The sequence below is a fragment of the Lacerta agilis genome, chromosome 12, assembly GCF_009819535.1.
Source record: "Lacerta agilis isolate rLacAgi1 chromosome 12, rLacAgi1.pri, whole genome shotgun sequence".
NCBI lineage: Eukaryota > Metazoa > Chordata > Lepidosauria > Squamata > Lacertidae > Lacerta > Lacerta agilis.
The window spans coordinates 20,903,432-20,916,847 of record NC_046323.1 but is presented as its reverse complement, the minus strand read 5'-3'; positions in this window follow the sequence as shown (position 1 = coordinate 20,916,847).

Below are 13,416 nucleotides of genomic sequence, written 5' to 3'. Positions count from 1 at the left end.
TATTGGCCCTGGTTTTTTTAACCAAGTGATAAACAGGAATGTACTTATGCCATAGCTGTATTGTGGTATATAAACACTGGAAGGAGAATACAACTCAGTAGCAGACATTTGCACCAAAAAGTCAGAGGTTCAGTCCTCTGGGAAAGTTCTCTGCCTGGAAAACCTGGAAAGACACTTCCAATCTAAACAATCTAAACAATTGACCAATGATATGACATGATATAAACAGCTTCCTATGTTGCCTAAAATGTTGTCGTTGTTGTTGCTGCTGCTCTTCTTGGGTCCTAATTCAATACTGTAACCACTACACCACATTAGATTTCTTCCCTTGATCAGGGTTCTACTAAAACATACATTTCTGTCTATTCTGAGTTTTGGAGTCTTAACTCGTTGTAAAACAGGCTGGTCATTCCACGTGAAACGGAGAAACCTAATTAGGCAATCTTATCGATACCAAGCACTCAGAACTGTCAAAATTAAATTAATAACAAGATTGCTATAACAACTCTTTATTTGTTACCACTTTATTAGTTTTCTATACTGCTCTTCATCCAAAGATCACAGGGGTGGTTTAAAATACAAAAACACAAACATACATGCCATAATAACATACAAAAGCAATACTCCCACATATTAAATTTCTTTTGTCAACCAAATGCTGCTGTATGGAAAAGTGCCTCAATTATAATCCAGGTTTCGAACATCAGCCACAGTGCTGCATCTATTCTCTTCATGGGATTATTCAGAGTCACAGTTTTAATTTGGTCCATTATAGAGTTCACTTGAACCATAGATTTGTGTACTGGTGTGTACATTTTCCATTCTCTTGGAATGTACGTTTGCTTCTGTTTTTCATTTGCTTCTCTCTCTCTCTCTCTCTTTCCTGTACAAAGAGAAACAACACCACAAACAATATTGGTCGTACGGCTGCATCTTGCAGCTCATGAAATGATAACAGCTGTTAAGAGGAACATGGACTGCACACTTTAGCAATATAGATGTGTTTTGCAATTGTGTCTGCTATAGCCGGTGGGGGAAAACACACTCAAATTTCCTTTAATCGGAACCATTTGTTGTAGAAGCAGTTCTAGATTTTGCTGTGTCTGTTTTCCTGGGTAACTTTGGAATTTAAAACTCTTTGTCTGGCAGCCATGTGGCTGATCTCTATGACAACCTTGTAGTGAGGAGGTTAAAACGACTGGCTAGTGGAAAATTCTGGGAAATTACCCATTTTCTGCCCCTGATCTCTCTCCCCCTCCTTTCCAACTCAAGCTAGCTGGATGTGCCCTGTTGCCCCATTCCTCCACTGAAAATTTGCCCTCCCAAGCTACTGCTTATCTGAAAGGGCAAAACAAAGGTGCTTCCAGACCATCATTCTTCTTGGGTGGGATTCAGGCAAATTTAGGCTGTGGAAGTAAAGTTTATTTGGAGCTCCCCTGCACCAGTGGTTTTTTTTTGTTTTTGTTTTGTAAAGGCAAGAAAAGTGACAGGAAATTGCACTGGAAAATGGGGAATAACATATGCTTGGTACAACAGCATCATGCCTATTGACACGAGACAGGTCCCCTTCCTGTACTCTTTTCTGTGCCTGCTAAAAACCATTTTTTGTTTAGGCAAGCTTCTCCAGACATGTTGAATGTTGACATGTGTTTGTGTGTGTGTGTGTTTTAGCTTACCACTGATTTAAATTATTTTATGAATGTTTTAAATAGTTTTTAAAAAATTAAATAATTTAATGTTATTGAAAGAATGAATGAATCTTTATTTGCGTCAGCCATTGGCCATAGCAATAAAACAACAATACGATATACAAAGAATAGAAATAAAAAGTCAATTATATAAAATGCATTTTAGGGTTTTGAATCAATAGACAAATAGTGGAACTTATTCTGATTGCCCCAGCTAAAAACCTTGCAACCTTTGCTGTCACCTGCTCATCTTGATCTGCCAAGAGAAAGGACACTGTGGCAGTGGAATGGAAAAATAAAAGAGGGGTGATAATCTCCTTCCTCAAGTCTTTATAAAGAGTGCAAGCCAGAAGGGCATGCACCACCCTTTTGGTATTGCCATCTCCATAGGGAGATAAGCGTTTTTCGTGTGGAATCTGTTTGAATAGCCCCTCGAGTACAGCTGAGGGCAATATATTCAACTCTATCAAGTTCAGGACCGGTCTACCCATGAGGCAGAATGGTTGCCTCAGGGCAGCAGGCTCCAGACAGCTGGGAAGGGCAGCAGATCTGGTCTTACAGAGTGCCACTTGCTACCTCCTGCAACTTGTAAGCTCCCTTCTCCTCTGGTGCACGCTGGCTATCCCAGACCTGCCTGCTGTTGCTCACCCACTCTCAACTGTGAGTCTGCCTCCTGCCAGGCAGCAGAGGAGGATATAATTGCTCTTAGGGTATGATCTTATCTTCGGGTCACAGTGGGAGCGACCTCATTGCTTAGCCTTTGCCAACCTCACGACCTCTAGATGTTTGAGACTACAACTCCAGGGAGCGTGTGTAGTGGTTAGTGTGTCAGACTAGGACATGGGAGGCCTGAGTTCAGATCCCCACTAATCATAAGCTCTCACTGGGTCCGTCCAGAATGTGGCAGTCGGAAGCAGTGTCCTGGGCGGGAATGAGCGGAAATGGCCAGGGAAATCTGGGGTTATGGCAACCCATGTCGGAAATCTAGATTTTGATGAATAGCTCCAAAACTTTGAGATTTTTTTTTTTTGGGGGGGGGGACGATGACCTCACAAGTAATTAGTATTATTAGCAGTTATTATTATTTATTAAATTTTTATACGCCCTACCCCCACAGGTCTCAGGGCGGTTGTTGTGGGAATGAAATGAGGAGGAGAACCATGTACACCACTCGAGCTCATTGGATAAAAAGGTAGGATATAAATGCAATAAATGAATTTAAACAAATAAATCTAGAGGTGACCAGGCTGGCAAGGGCCTTTGCACAAATTTTAACAGATGAACCAGCCCCATGCAACTCTCCCCCCTCCATAAATAATGCAGAAGCCTTCAAAGTTAAAGTAATGGCTGCTTAATGGTTACGTCATTAGGCAATACCTGCATTCATATCAGTCCTAAGGAAATTATATAAAACCAGACATGAATATGGAATTTGGATGGTTGCAACAGTTAACTTTGAAGATAAATAGCCATCAAGCTGTAATAAGACCATTATGGCTAGAGAAATATTGCTCACATTTTCCCTTCAAGTGATTTTCCTAACAGAAACGTTGGTCGAACTGAGGTTTAAACTTAGCAATTTAAACCTTCATAAAAACAACCTAGCAATAGCACTTTTTATTGAAATTCTAATGAAATGTATAGCAATGCCTTCTCACTCCTGTCCAGCCGCATTTAAATATGGCTGACTTTTTATATTCTCTGTGTGGTGCAAAAAAAACACAAAAAAAAACACGACGGCCCAAATTAATGAGCAGGCTAAAAGTCTGTCACAGCCTGATGGGATAAAGCTAATCTAAATCGACTACATGCCAGATTTTTATGATATAGACATATTCAAAAGTGCAACAATAATTAAGCAGAGATATAATTGAGGAAGCGTTTCCTGAAGCGTGGGGCTGTCCAAAAGCTGCGGTGACTCCCCTGTGAGGAAGACTTGCAAAATCCAGAGCTTTTTAGTTTAGGGGAAAGGCAAGGATAAGTGGAGGTGTATACAATTAGAGTGTGGTGTGGAGAAAAAGGATAGAGAGGATGGTTTCTCCTTTCATAATACTACAACTAGTGGTGTAGTGGGGGGCTAGGGGGGCCATGGCCCCAGGCACAAATTTCAGAGGGGGCGCAACCTGTCATGTGGCAAAGACGCATGAGAGCAGGAACAGCTGTTGGAGTCTAACTGCCATAACTGCCATTCTAGTCTGTAGGTGTCGTTCCTGTGCTGTGTGAGTTACTTACCTTGACTGTGGTGACTAGTTTCTCTCAGAGTGTGTGCCAGTATAGAGAAGAGCATGTATTCTATATGTAATTATTTCTATGAAGATATTTATTTTTAAGCTTAATAAAAGTTTTGTTTCAATGAAAACTCTGCTTAAATAATTCCCACTGCATGGCAAACCAGGTGCCCCCACAACAAGCTCTCTCCTTGAGGCCCAGAGCTTGCAGGGAGGCAAGCTACACTAGGGCCAGGCCTTCAGGGCTGGGGAAGTGGGGGCACCTCCTTCCGCTCATGGCCAGCGAAGGGATGCACATGCATGCGCCACCCTGGACCAGGAGGGCACCACCACCACCCACCAAGGAGGGAGGGGAAAGTGGGAAATCACTGCTGGAGCTACGTGTGTTGTCCAGAGCACCTCACTGTAAGGACAGGAGGTGCAAGAGAGCGTGCAGAACATATTTGAGAAAGGCTGTTGTAAGGCTGGTTAAATCATGGCACTGGTCATCTACATAGTGCCACCCAAATGTCCTGAGTCACATAAGAGGCTGCTGCTCATGTCTTATCCCTTGTTTTGGCCAGGACATAGGCAACACTGGCATGCCACGATGGCATTACCACAAGGCAAGGATCACTAGCAAAGCCTTATAGCAGCCTTTCTCGGGTCCCCAGGTGTTGATGGTCTACAACTCTCCATCATCCCTGACCACTGGTCCTGCTAGCTAGGGATGATGGGAGTTGTAGTCCAGCAACTTCTGGGGACCCAAGGTTGACGAAGGTTGCCTTACAGTGATGCTCATAAGTAGAAAGTTGATTATGGTATGACTAACGCACCCCAGTTTATATCCTTCTTAAGGGACAAAAATATCTTTGACTGTCCTGTTGTAACAGTTCACTTGGTGCAACAGAACCTGTGCTGCAATAGGATAGTAAACAGTTATCTCCTTCTTTGGAGGTCTTTAAGCGGAGGCTTGACACCCACCTGTCAGGAATGCTTTGATGGTGTTTCCTGCTTGGCAGGGGGTTGGACTGGATGGCCCTTGTGGTCTCTTCCAACTCTATGATTCTAGGATTTTATCTTGCCCCTGAAAAGGCAATTAGCCAAAAGCTATGGTTTTCCCAGTAGTGATGTATGGAAGTGAGAGCTGGACAATAAAGAAGGCTGATCGCCGACGAATTAATGCTTTTGAATTCTGGTGCTGGAGGAGACTCTTGAGAGTCCCATGGACTGTAAGAAGATCAAACCTATCCATTCTTAAAGAAATCAGCCCTGAGTGCTCACTGGAAGGACAGATCCTGAAGCTGAGGCTCCAATACTTTGGCCACCTCATGAGAAGAGATGACTCCCTGGAAAAGACCCTGATGGTGGGAAAGATGGAGGGCACAAGGAGAAGGGAACGACAGAGGACGAGATGGTTGGGACAGTGTTCTCGAAGCAACTAGCATGAGTTTGGCCAAACTGCGGGAGGCAGTGGAAGACGGGAGTGCCTGGCATGCTCTGGTCCATGGGGTCACGAAGAGTCAGACACGACTAAACTACTAAAAAACAACAACACTGAGCATACAACATACTCCAGTATTAATTTTTATTTTTAACCATTTCAATGGTTTAACTGTATATAAAATCTCTAAGAGGCTTACAAAAGTACAGAATTATACAATCAAGTATCATTCTGAGGTTCTGCTTCCCCATCTAGGTTTTTCTGCTCTCAAATGGCCCATCTTTGTTGATCTACTTGTCCAGTTGATAGATACTTGTTTCTAAACCATAAGCTTACCAGTGTCATGTTCAGGGTAAAAGACCCTTGAAATGTGATGCAGGCTATATGCATACACATGAACATCATTTTTCAGTTGTCATAGATGCAGCCAGTATCAGATGCAAGGATACCTTAGCATTCAAGTTATAGGCCAAAACATATGGAGAGTAGGTTAATCTCAAACACTGGAAGAGAATTTATAATCGTGGCCCAGAAGGCTGATGGTGAGGAATATGTGCAAATCTGTGAGAAAAGGTCTGGAGAGGAATTTGGAAAGAGAGGAAATAACATGTTCAGAGGAACATTTGCTGTGGCAGAGATTGTGCGTCTTCAAGATAACCTTGCTTTTGGTGCAGGAAGGAGACATTTTCCTCTCTTGAATTTCTGTCTGTCTTCCACTTTTTAAAGGTACAATATCCTACCAGGGAAAGGTGGCAACACGAATGGAATTAGAGATGACTTCATCTCTGTTAGTGTTTAGTAATTGCAAGACCATGGGGTATGGTAATGTTTAAAATTTGTTCCAATTATTAAATCTTGGTTGTGCGTGTGAGGCATTTTAGAGTAAGTTCACAATTAGAAAGATTGATAATGAAAGATGCAATGATATTGAGAAAGTCAAGTGGGGAGGAAAGAGACATACAATATAATAAACACCCTGAACTTTACAATTAAAAAGAGCTTGTGATCGTAGCTTATGTCTTATGCATAAGTATATTTGTTCTGGGTTTGATGTTCATGCCGCGGATCATTTTTCACTCCCAATTGGTCTTAGCCCAGGTGCAATAGATCTTTTCAATTACCATCACCACAGACAAAACAAACTCCAGTTGCTTCATCTTACTGACTTGTCTTTGAATCATTGAAAAAGTCACTCTGTCATGTCTAAAACCAGTTTGCTTTACTCAGAGTGCTTGTCAGGAAGAAAACACGTGCACTATCATTTCCCCTTCTTTCAAAACAGATAAAGCTAATGCAGTTTCATAAATTTCAGGAGAAATGCAAAAACTGGATCTATTATTTTCGAAGAGTTAAATGGCATTGTTTCCACAATACATTGGTTTCAAATCACCATCCTTAAATTAAAAAAACTATTGCCACAATACAAGTAAAATTTGATGTGCCTAATTCTCTTGTTGCAGTGGAATTTATGGACCCATGTAGAAGGGTCATGCAATTTGCTGAAGTGAAAGGGGCTTACTTCTGAGGAACTGTGTTTAGCATTGTAGTGTATAAGGATAGCTCCCTTCACTTCCTCTTATGCTCTGAAAGAGTACAAATTCACTTTTGGCACTGTGCATACATCAAATCTTTTGAGATTAATTGTATTCTTCAAAGAGCAGCAATAATATGTCCTACATACTACTTATGGCAAGGGAAGGAACTACAATTAAGTCTCTGAATTCTCTGTAGAGGGCGCTATTGATATTAAGTAGGGCGAAGATTATGAATTCTCCTGTTCCTGTCCTGTAACAGGAACAAAAGGCAGCTGTTAAGCACTTCTGTACTTGTTCCTTTTCTTACACAATTGATACTATTTTTAAAAGCATTTTAACTGTGCTACATCTCATGTCTTATTTACTTACATACTATATATTATATGCCACTGAAAAACAATGTTATTGATCCACTTTTGAAATGGAGGCTGCAAGAAATTACTTTTCAGCTGGAGCCCTTTACTCACTTATCTGGGAGTTTCACTTAAGTCAACGAGGATTACTTCTGTGTAGACATAAAGAGGATTGCGCTGCTCCTGTTTGTTTCAGATTTAGCTATTCTTTTTACAGAACATTGTTTCTTGGAAGTCTCCTAAGGGCAATATATTGTATATTGGACTGTATTCACAATGCATGCATAACATGTGCACAGGGCCATCTTAAGCATATCCGGCGCCGTGGTGCAAAGATCCCCCCCCAGTTTCCCAGAGTTGTCGACCTTTTTAGGGGGGGGACCCCAAAGTTGTTGACCATTTTAAGGAAAGGTTTCCCAGAGTTGTTGACCTGAACTTGGAATTCCACGAGATTTCACTCTACAGGGAAGGAGAGGCAAAAGCTGGGGGTTGGGGGGAACCTACCCTTCCTTTACTGGATAAAGAGAGAGCGAGAAAGTGGGACAGAGGAAAGCAGGAAGGAGAGGGCATTTAACCCACCAACAGAGAGGAGAGGAGGGTGGTGGTCGGGAAGCTGAGCCGGGGCAGAAACAGCATCGTTCCTCCCACCCACACAGGCTTCCCTGATCCCCTTGAAGTGAGTGGGTGGGTGGGTGGGTGGGTGGGTGCAGCGAGACAGAGCAGATTGTCCTCACCCATGACCACACACGCAGCATACGGGGGGGTGTGTGCAGCCCGCTGCATTTCACAGCGCTACTTAAAGGGAGAAATAAAAGTGCACTTGGGCACAGCTAAAGACAGGTCGGGGGGGGGGGGAGCCAAACACCTTGGGCAGACCAGACCCCATGAAATAATTCTTTCAGTCAGAGTTCAGCTTGTTCTCCAGAAAAGAGCATGGATTGAGTCGTAGGGGCAGCAGCCAAAGCAACTCTTTCTGCTCCTGGGTGAGGAGGAGGAGAGTCTTTGCAAACGCTTTGGAGTTCCCTTCTGCCCGCCGGGAAGTCGCCGCACCGAAAAGGGAGAGGTGGAGTCCTCGCTTGCTGGTGGGGAGCTTTGACAGGGAGCTGCTGGGAGAGACACCAGCTTCCCTGTCAAAACCATTCCCACCCACCTCTTCGGGGCTCCCCTCCTGCACTCCTGCCATGCACAGGAGGCTTGGGAGGCAAGCTGCACGCCCGGGCGTGCGGGGAAAGAGGAGGCCGCCGGCAAAGCCTTGCAGCTCCCCCACTCACTGGGGTGCCCTTGAGAGGGCAGCACTGTGGCACAACGCGCCACTAAGCTCTGTGGGAAAGATGGCTCTGCATGTGCAAACATTTCTGTACACGCAGGCATCTTAACCTTGTGTCTGTTTTAAGAATGAAGGGTGTTCTATGATGCTTCATTACATGATTTTAGCTAATTAATTATATCAGGGGTCAGCAACTTTTTGAGCTGTGGGCCGGTCCACCATCCCTCAGACCATGTGGTGGGCCACACTATATATATATATATTTTGGGGGGGAAGAACAATTTCCTATGCCCCACAAATAACCCAGAGATGCATTTTAAATAAAAGCATACATTCTACTCATGTAAAAACACCAGGCAGGCCCCACAAATAACCCAGAGGTGCATTTTAAATAAAAGGACACATTCTACTCATGTAAAAATGCGCTGATTCCCAGACTGTCTGCAGACCCGATTGAGAAGGTGATTGGGCCGCATCCAGCCCATGGGTCTTAGGTTGCCTACCCCTGGATCATACACTGCCCTGGGGCTCTACATCAAATGAATGGCAGACAGTATAAAAATATATTTGAGAGAGGTGGGGGCCTTCAGAAACCTATTTGTGCAGGGTGGTCACCCTTTATTGGACAGGGCCTACTGCTCTTAGGTTGATTCTGAATTTTGCTCTGTTTGTACAAGAGTGGATAAAACTTATTTAAAAGATGCATTCTGTTGACTGTTGCCCATTGGTCCTCTACTGTGCTGCCAAAATAATAATAATAATAATAATAATAATAATAATAATAATAATAATAATAATAATACCCCGCCCATCTGGCTGGGTTTTTGTGGCCCTTAAAACTCCCCTCTTTCTATTCATTTGTACTAACTTTTCTAGCAGCTCAAGGTGGCTTACATGGTCTCAATTAATCCCCACACAACAACCCTGTGAGGTAAGTTAGGCTGAGAGGCAGTGACTGGCCCTAGGTCACCTAGCAAGCTTCATGGCTGAGTGAGGGAATTTGAACTCTGGTCTCCTGGGTCCTAGTCTGACACGCTAACCCAGCCTTTCTCAACCTTGGGTCCCTAGATGTTGTTGGACTACAACTCCCATGATTCCTAGCCAGCATATAACGAATGGTCAGGGGTGATGGCAGTTGTAGTTCAAGAACATCTGGGAAATCCTGGGTTGAGAAAGGCTGCTCTAATCTCTACACCACTCTGGCTTTCCAAAAGGAAAAGAGGCTATTAGTAATGTGGGAGGCCATTATTTTTATTCATAGTTTAGTTCAGGGGTCAGCAACCTTCGGCTCTCCAGATGTTTCGGACTACAATTCCCATCATCCCTGACCACTGGTCCTGTTAGCTAGGGATCATGGGAGTTGTAGGCCAAAACATCTGGAGAGCCGAAGGTTGCCTATGCCTGGTTTAGTTGCTGGGATGAAATACAACCTTTCAGTATAAATGTGTGTGATTTGTAGATCCATATACCTACCCCCTTTAAAACAAAACACACATGCGTTTGCGGCAGGGAACTTTTTTAGCGGCTATTGGTGGCCTGGAAAATTACGAAATCAAATTATGAAAATTCTCTCAGTCTTATTGGCTGTTCTAGCAATTCCCAGGTGCTGAGTGATAACTAGTCTTGCCTGTCACTCAGCACGCTGCCAGTGCCTGGTGCCATTAGAGCTGCTTGGGGGATAATTTCAGGGTGTGAATAAAGGCGAGTCCTAACAAAGGTAAAACTCCACAACTGGGCAGCTTATTGATGCTACTCACTCAAGAACTGTTGGCGAACAATGCAGTTTTATACATGTCTTCTCAGAAGTGGGTCTTACATCCCGCTAAGTTTGTATAGGACTGGAGCATTCTTTGGCTAATTAGTCCACGAGGAAAAGAAGCTGCACAATCTGTTCTTTCAAAATTTAATAAATGCCCATTTGCTACTTGTATGCTGCTTTTCTTTGAGTTTGAATTGTGGACCAACTCCCAGCACCTCCTACCCTGGGTGGGCAAAAGGGAATACCAACAACAGGTGTAAACAAACTGCACAAGACAACGCTCTGGGATTTAAAATTGGCAGCAACTTTGATTGATTACAGATGTTTGGCCCAGGCATTGGGTCTTTATCCATTTTCCAGCTTCCAGTTGGAGGGCTGGAGCTTAAAGCAGGGTTATGCCTGGGCACTGAGGTGGCGGACCTGAGTGAAGACTTCTCCACTCTGGTCTGTTGCCCAGACTCCGCCCCCCAACCTGCCCATGATTGAGCAGTTTAAATTGAGGGCGAGGGTGATGGGCCACAAGTGCCACTCACCCTAAGACCAGGTGAGCGGCCATTGTCAGACTTCCCTAGCAGTGAAGATACCGCACATTGTGTCTCAGAGAGATTGTCTTGTGTAAATGTTGTGCGCATCTAATATAGGGGGAGCCAACACGATGCCTCTGGTTTTTGTTCAACTAAAACTTCCATCAGCCCCGGCCAGCTTTGCCAGTGATCAGGGATAATGGCACTTGTACTTCAGCATAATCCAGAGGGCACCATGTTGGTGACCCCAATTTACAGGTAGAGGCTTGGCTGGCATATAAGCCCAAGCCTGAACCATGGCTAAGCATAAATGGGCAAGTGTACATGTACTTGGAGGAAAAATGGTACCCTTTCACTCTCTGCTATTCTTATGGTATCCAGAACTAAGCCATGGTTTAGCTTAGTGTTAAACCCAAACCTGGGCTCATTTTTTCCTCACAAGCTGAAGTAAGGCTTTGTTCTTGGTTCAGCACTCTTAGTTTGTCTGGGGGAGACGGGGCACAGCTACAGGTTTTGTTATCCTCCAACTGGTACCCTCGGGGGCTGGGATTCCAGTCCCAGGAGATCTAAACCTCTCCCCAAAGTCCTTACCAGCAAGAAGGGTTCCTGGTCTGGTTTAGCATTATTCCAGTCCTATTTAAAATGGGAAGTCATGATAAGGGGCAACAAAAGGTCAGGCTGTGAACTTATCTCTTTCTCTCTTTTAAAAAATGAAATTACCTTTTTCGAAGTTGCATGTGCTAAAGTATATAATAAATATGATTTTGGGGGGGGGGTACTGGGAACTTTGTTTGGCTATGCAAGAAGGATCTATTTGGACTCCTTCAGTAAATATTAATTTTATTTGTATAAATTTATTTACACTTCTTTTTAGTTACGCTGCATATTGAATGACCCTTGGAGGGTCCCTTCCAACTCTGTGATTCTACTTGCAATCCTATGTGCACTTACTATTGAACTCAGTCAATGTAACTTCTGAGTCAACCTGCATAGTCTTGGATATGTCTGCATATCAAAGAACCAGTGCCAGATTTACGTATAAGCTTAACAAGCTATAGTTTAGGGCCCCACTGTCTTGGGGCCAACCAAAAAATTTAAATGGGAAAAAAACTGGATGTAAATCTCCAAAATGTAAGATAAAAAACAAATAAAATAAAACATACATACAGCAACAGTGTTTTGTGTTGTGTAGGTCCATAAATTACCATATAACATATGTTCAACACAAAAAGTGACAATTTGTCATTGACAAAGGACAGCTGGACATATAAAGGGCCCCTTTACCTTCAGTAGCTTAGGGCATAGCTGTCAACCTTGCCTTTTTTTGTAGCGGGAAACGGTGCTGGAATAAGGGAATTTCCGGAAAAAAAGGGAAAGTTGACAGCTATGAGTGTAGGGCCTCATCAAACCTAAATCCGGCCCTGCAAAGAACTATGCTTAATTCAACTGTGGAGCCTGTCAAATACAATGAGAAGAATGAAAATAATTCAGAGAAAACAGAATATAATAACTATGTAGCTGAACTGCCTATTTTCCCTGATTCCTTATTTCTGTCATCTTCATATGTTTCGGATTTATTTCCAGTGTATTATTGTTGCAACGTTGAAAGGGGAACTCTTTGATCCCACTCTAAGCTGTTGTTTTTCAGAGAGGGACTGAACACCTGACTTACACTATTTTCACAATGCTATCAATTTCCTCTGCTGATCTGGGTGATTCTCAGAGACAGCATTGCTTAATACTGCTCCATATGATATTTTTTAATAGCACTGTTTTTAAAAGTAATGCTTTCGAACAAAACACTTATAGCAATACTTGAAATGCAACGTAGCATTTTAATATTCCATATTTCAGAACTTCAGAAAGCCAAAATTCTGTAGCAAAGATTCCCCACCCCACCCCCTGCAAAAAAAAGATAATATTCCTAAAATGTCAACATCAGCGATAAGAACATTAGTGGAGTATACAAGTTTGCAGAGAAAGCTGGCAAAATTCACCAGTATAGGTAGAGCTATATAGAGCTGTCCAGTTTACCGTGGCTCTTCTTCAATTAGAAAAGATGGTTCATACAACCATTTTATAAGATGGAAATTACCACAGATTTACAGTTGTCATGGTTGTTATTTTACTAGCAATATTCAGGAGCTGATACAATGGATTTTCTTAAAATCATTCACTAAAGAAAACTGAGGGTGTAGAATTCAGTGTGGTGACTTTTAAACAACAACAACAATCACATGAATAATCTTTGACCTGGACTTAGCTGGATATGAGTGCATGCACTAAAACTAATGTTAATAAAAGCACTGGAAACACAACAAACATTTATAGAAGGACAGAAATCTAGCTTCAGTGTTTACTATTGATTTTGCACACATACTGGTGCTAATGCCTTTCTAAAATACTGGCTACCTGTGTTGCTATATCAAGTAGCATCCTTTATTGAACTAGAGAATATTCATATTTTCTGCAAAGTACATGGTCCCTTCTCCCAGGCAGAAGCTCCATAGCAATAATCTGCAATGTCATGTTGATGGCATGTGCATGACCCAGTATAAAACTTGGTGCCTAAAACCTGGCTGCATAAACACTTGTACAGGTATAAGTATACTTATATAGAGGAATGGAGTACATTATTC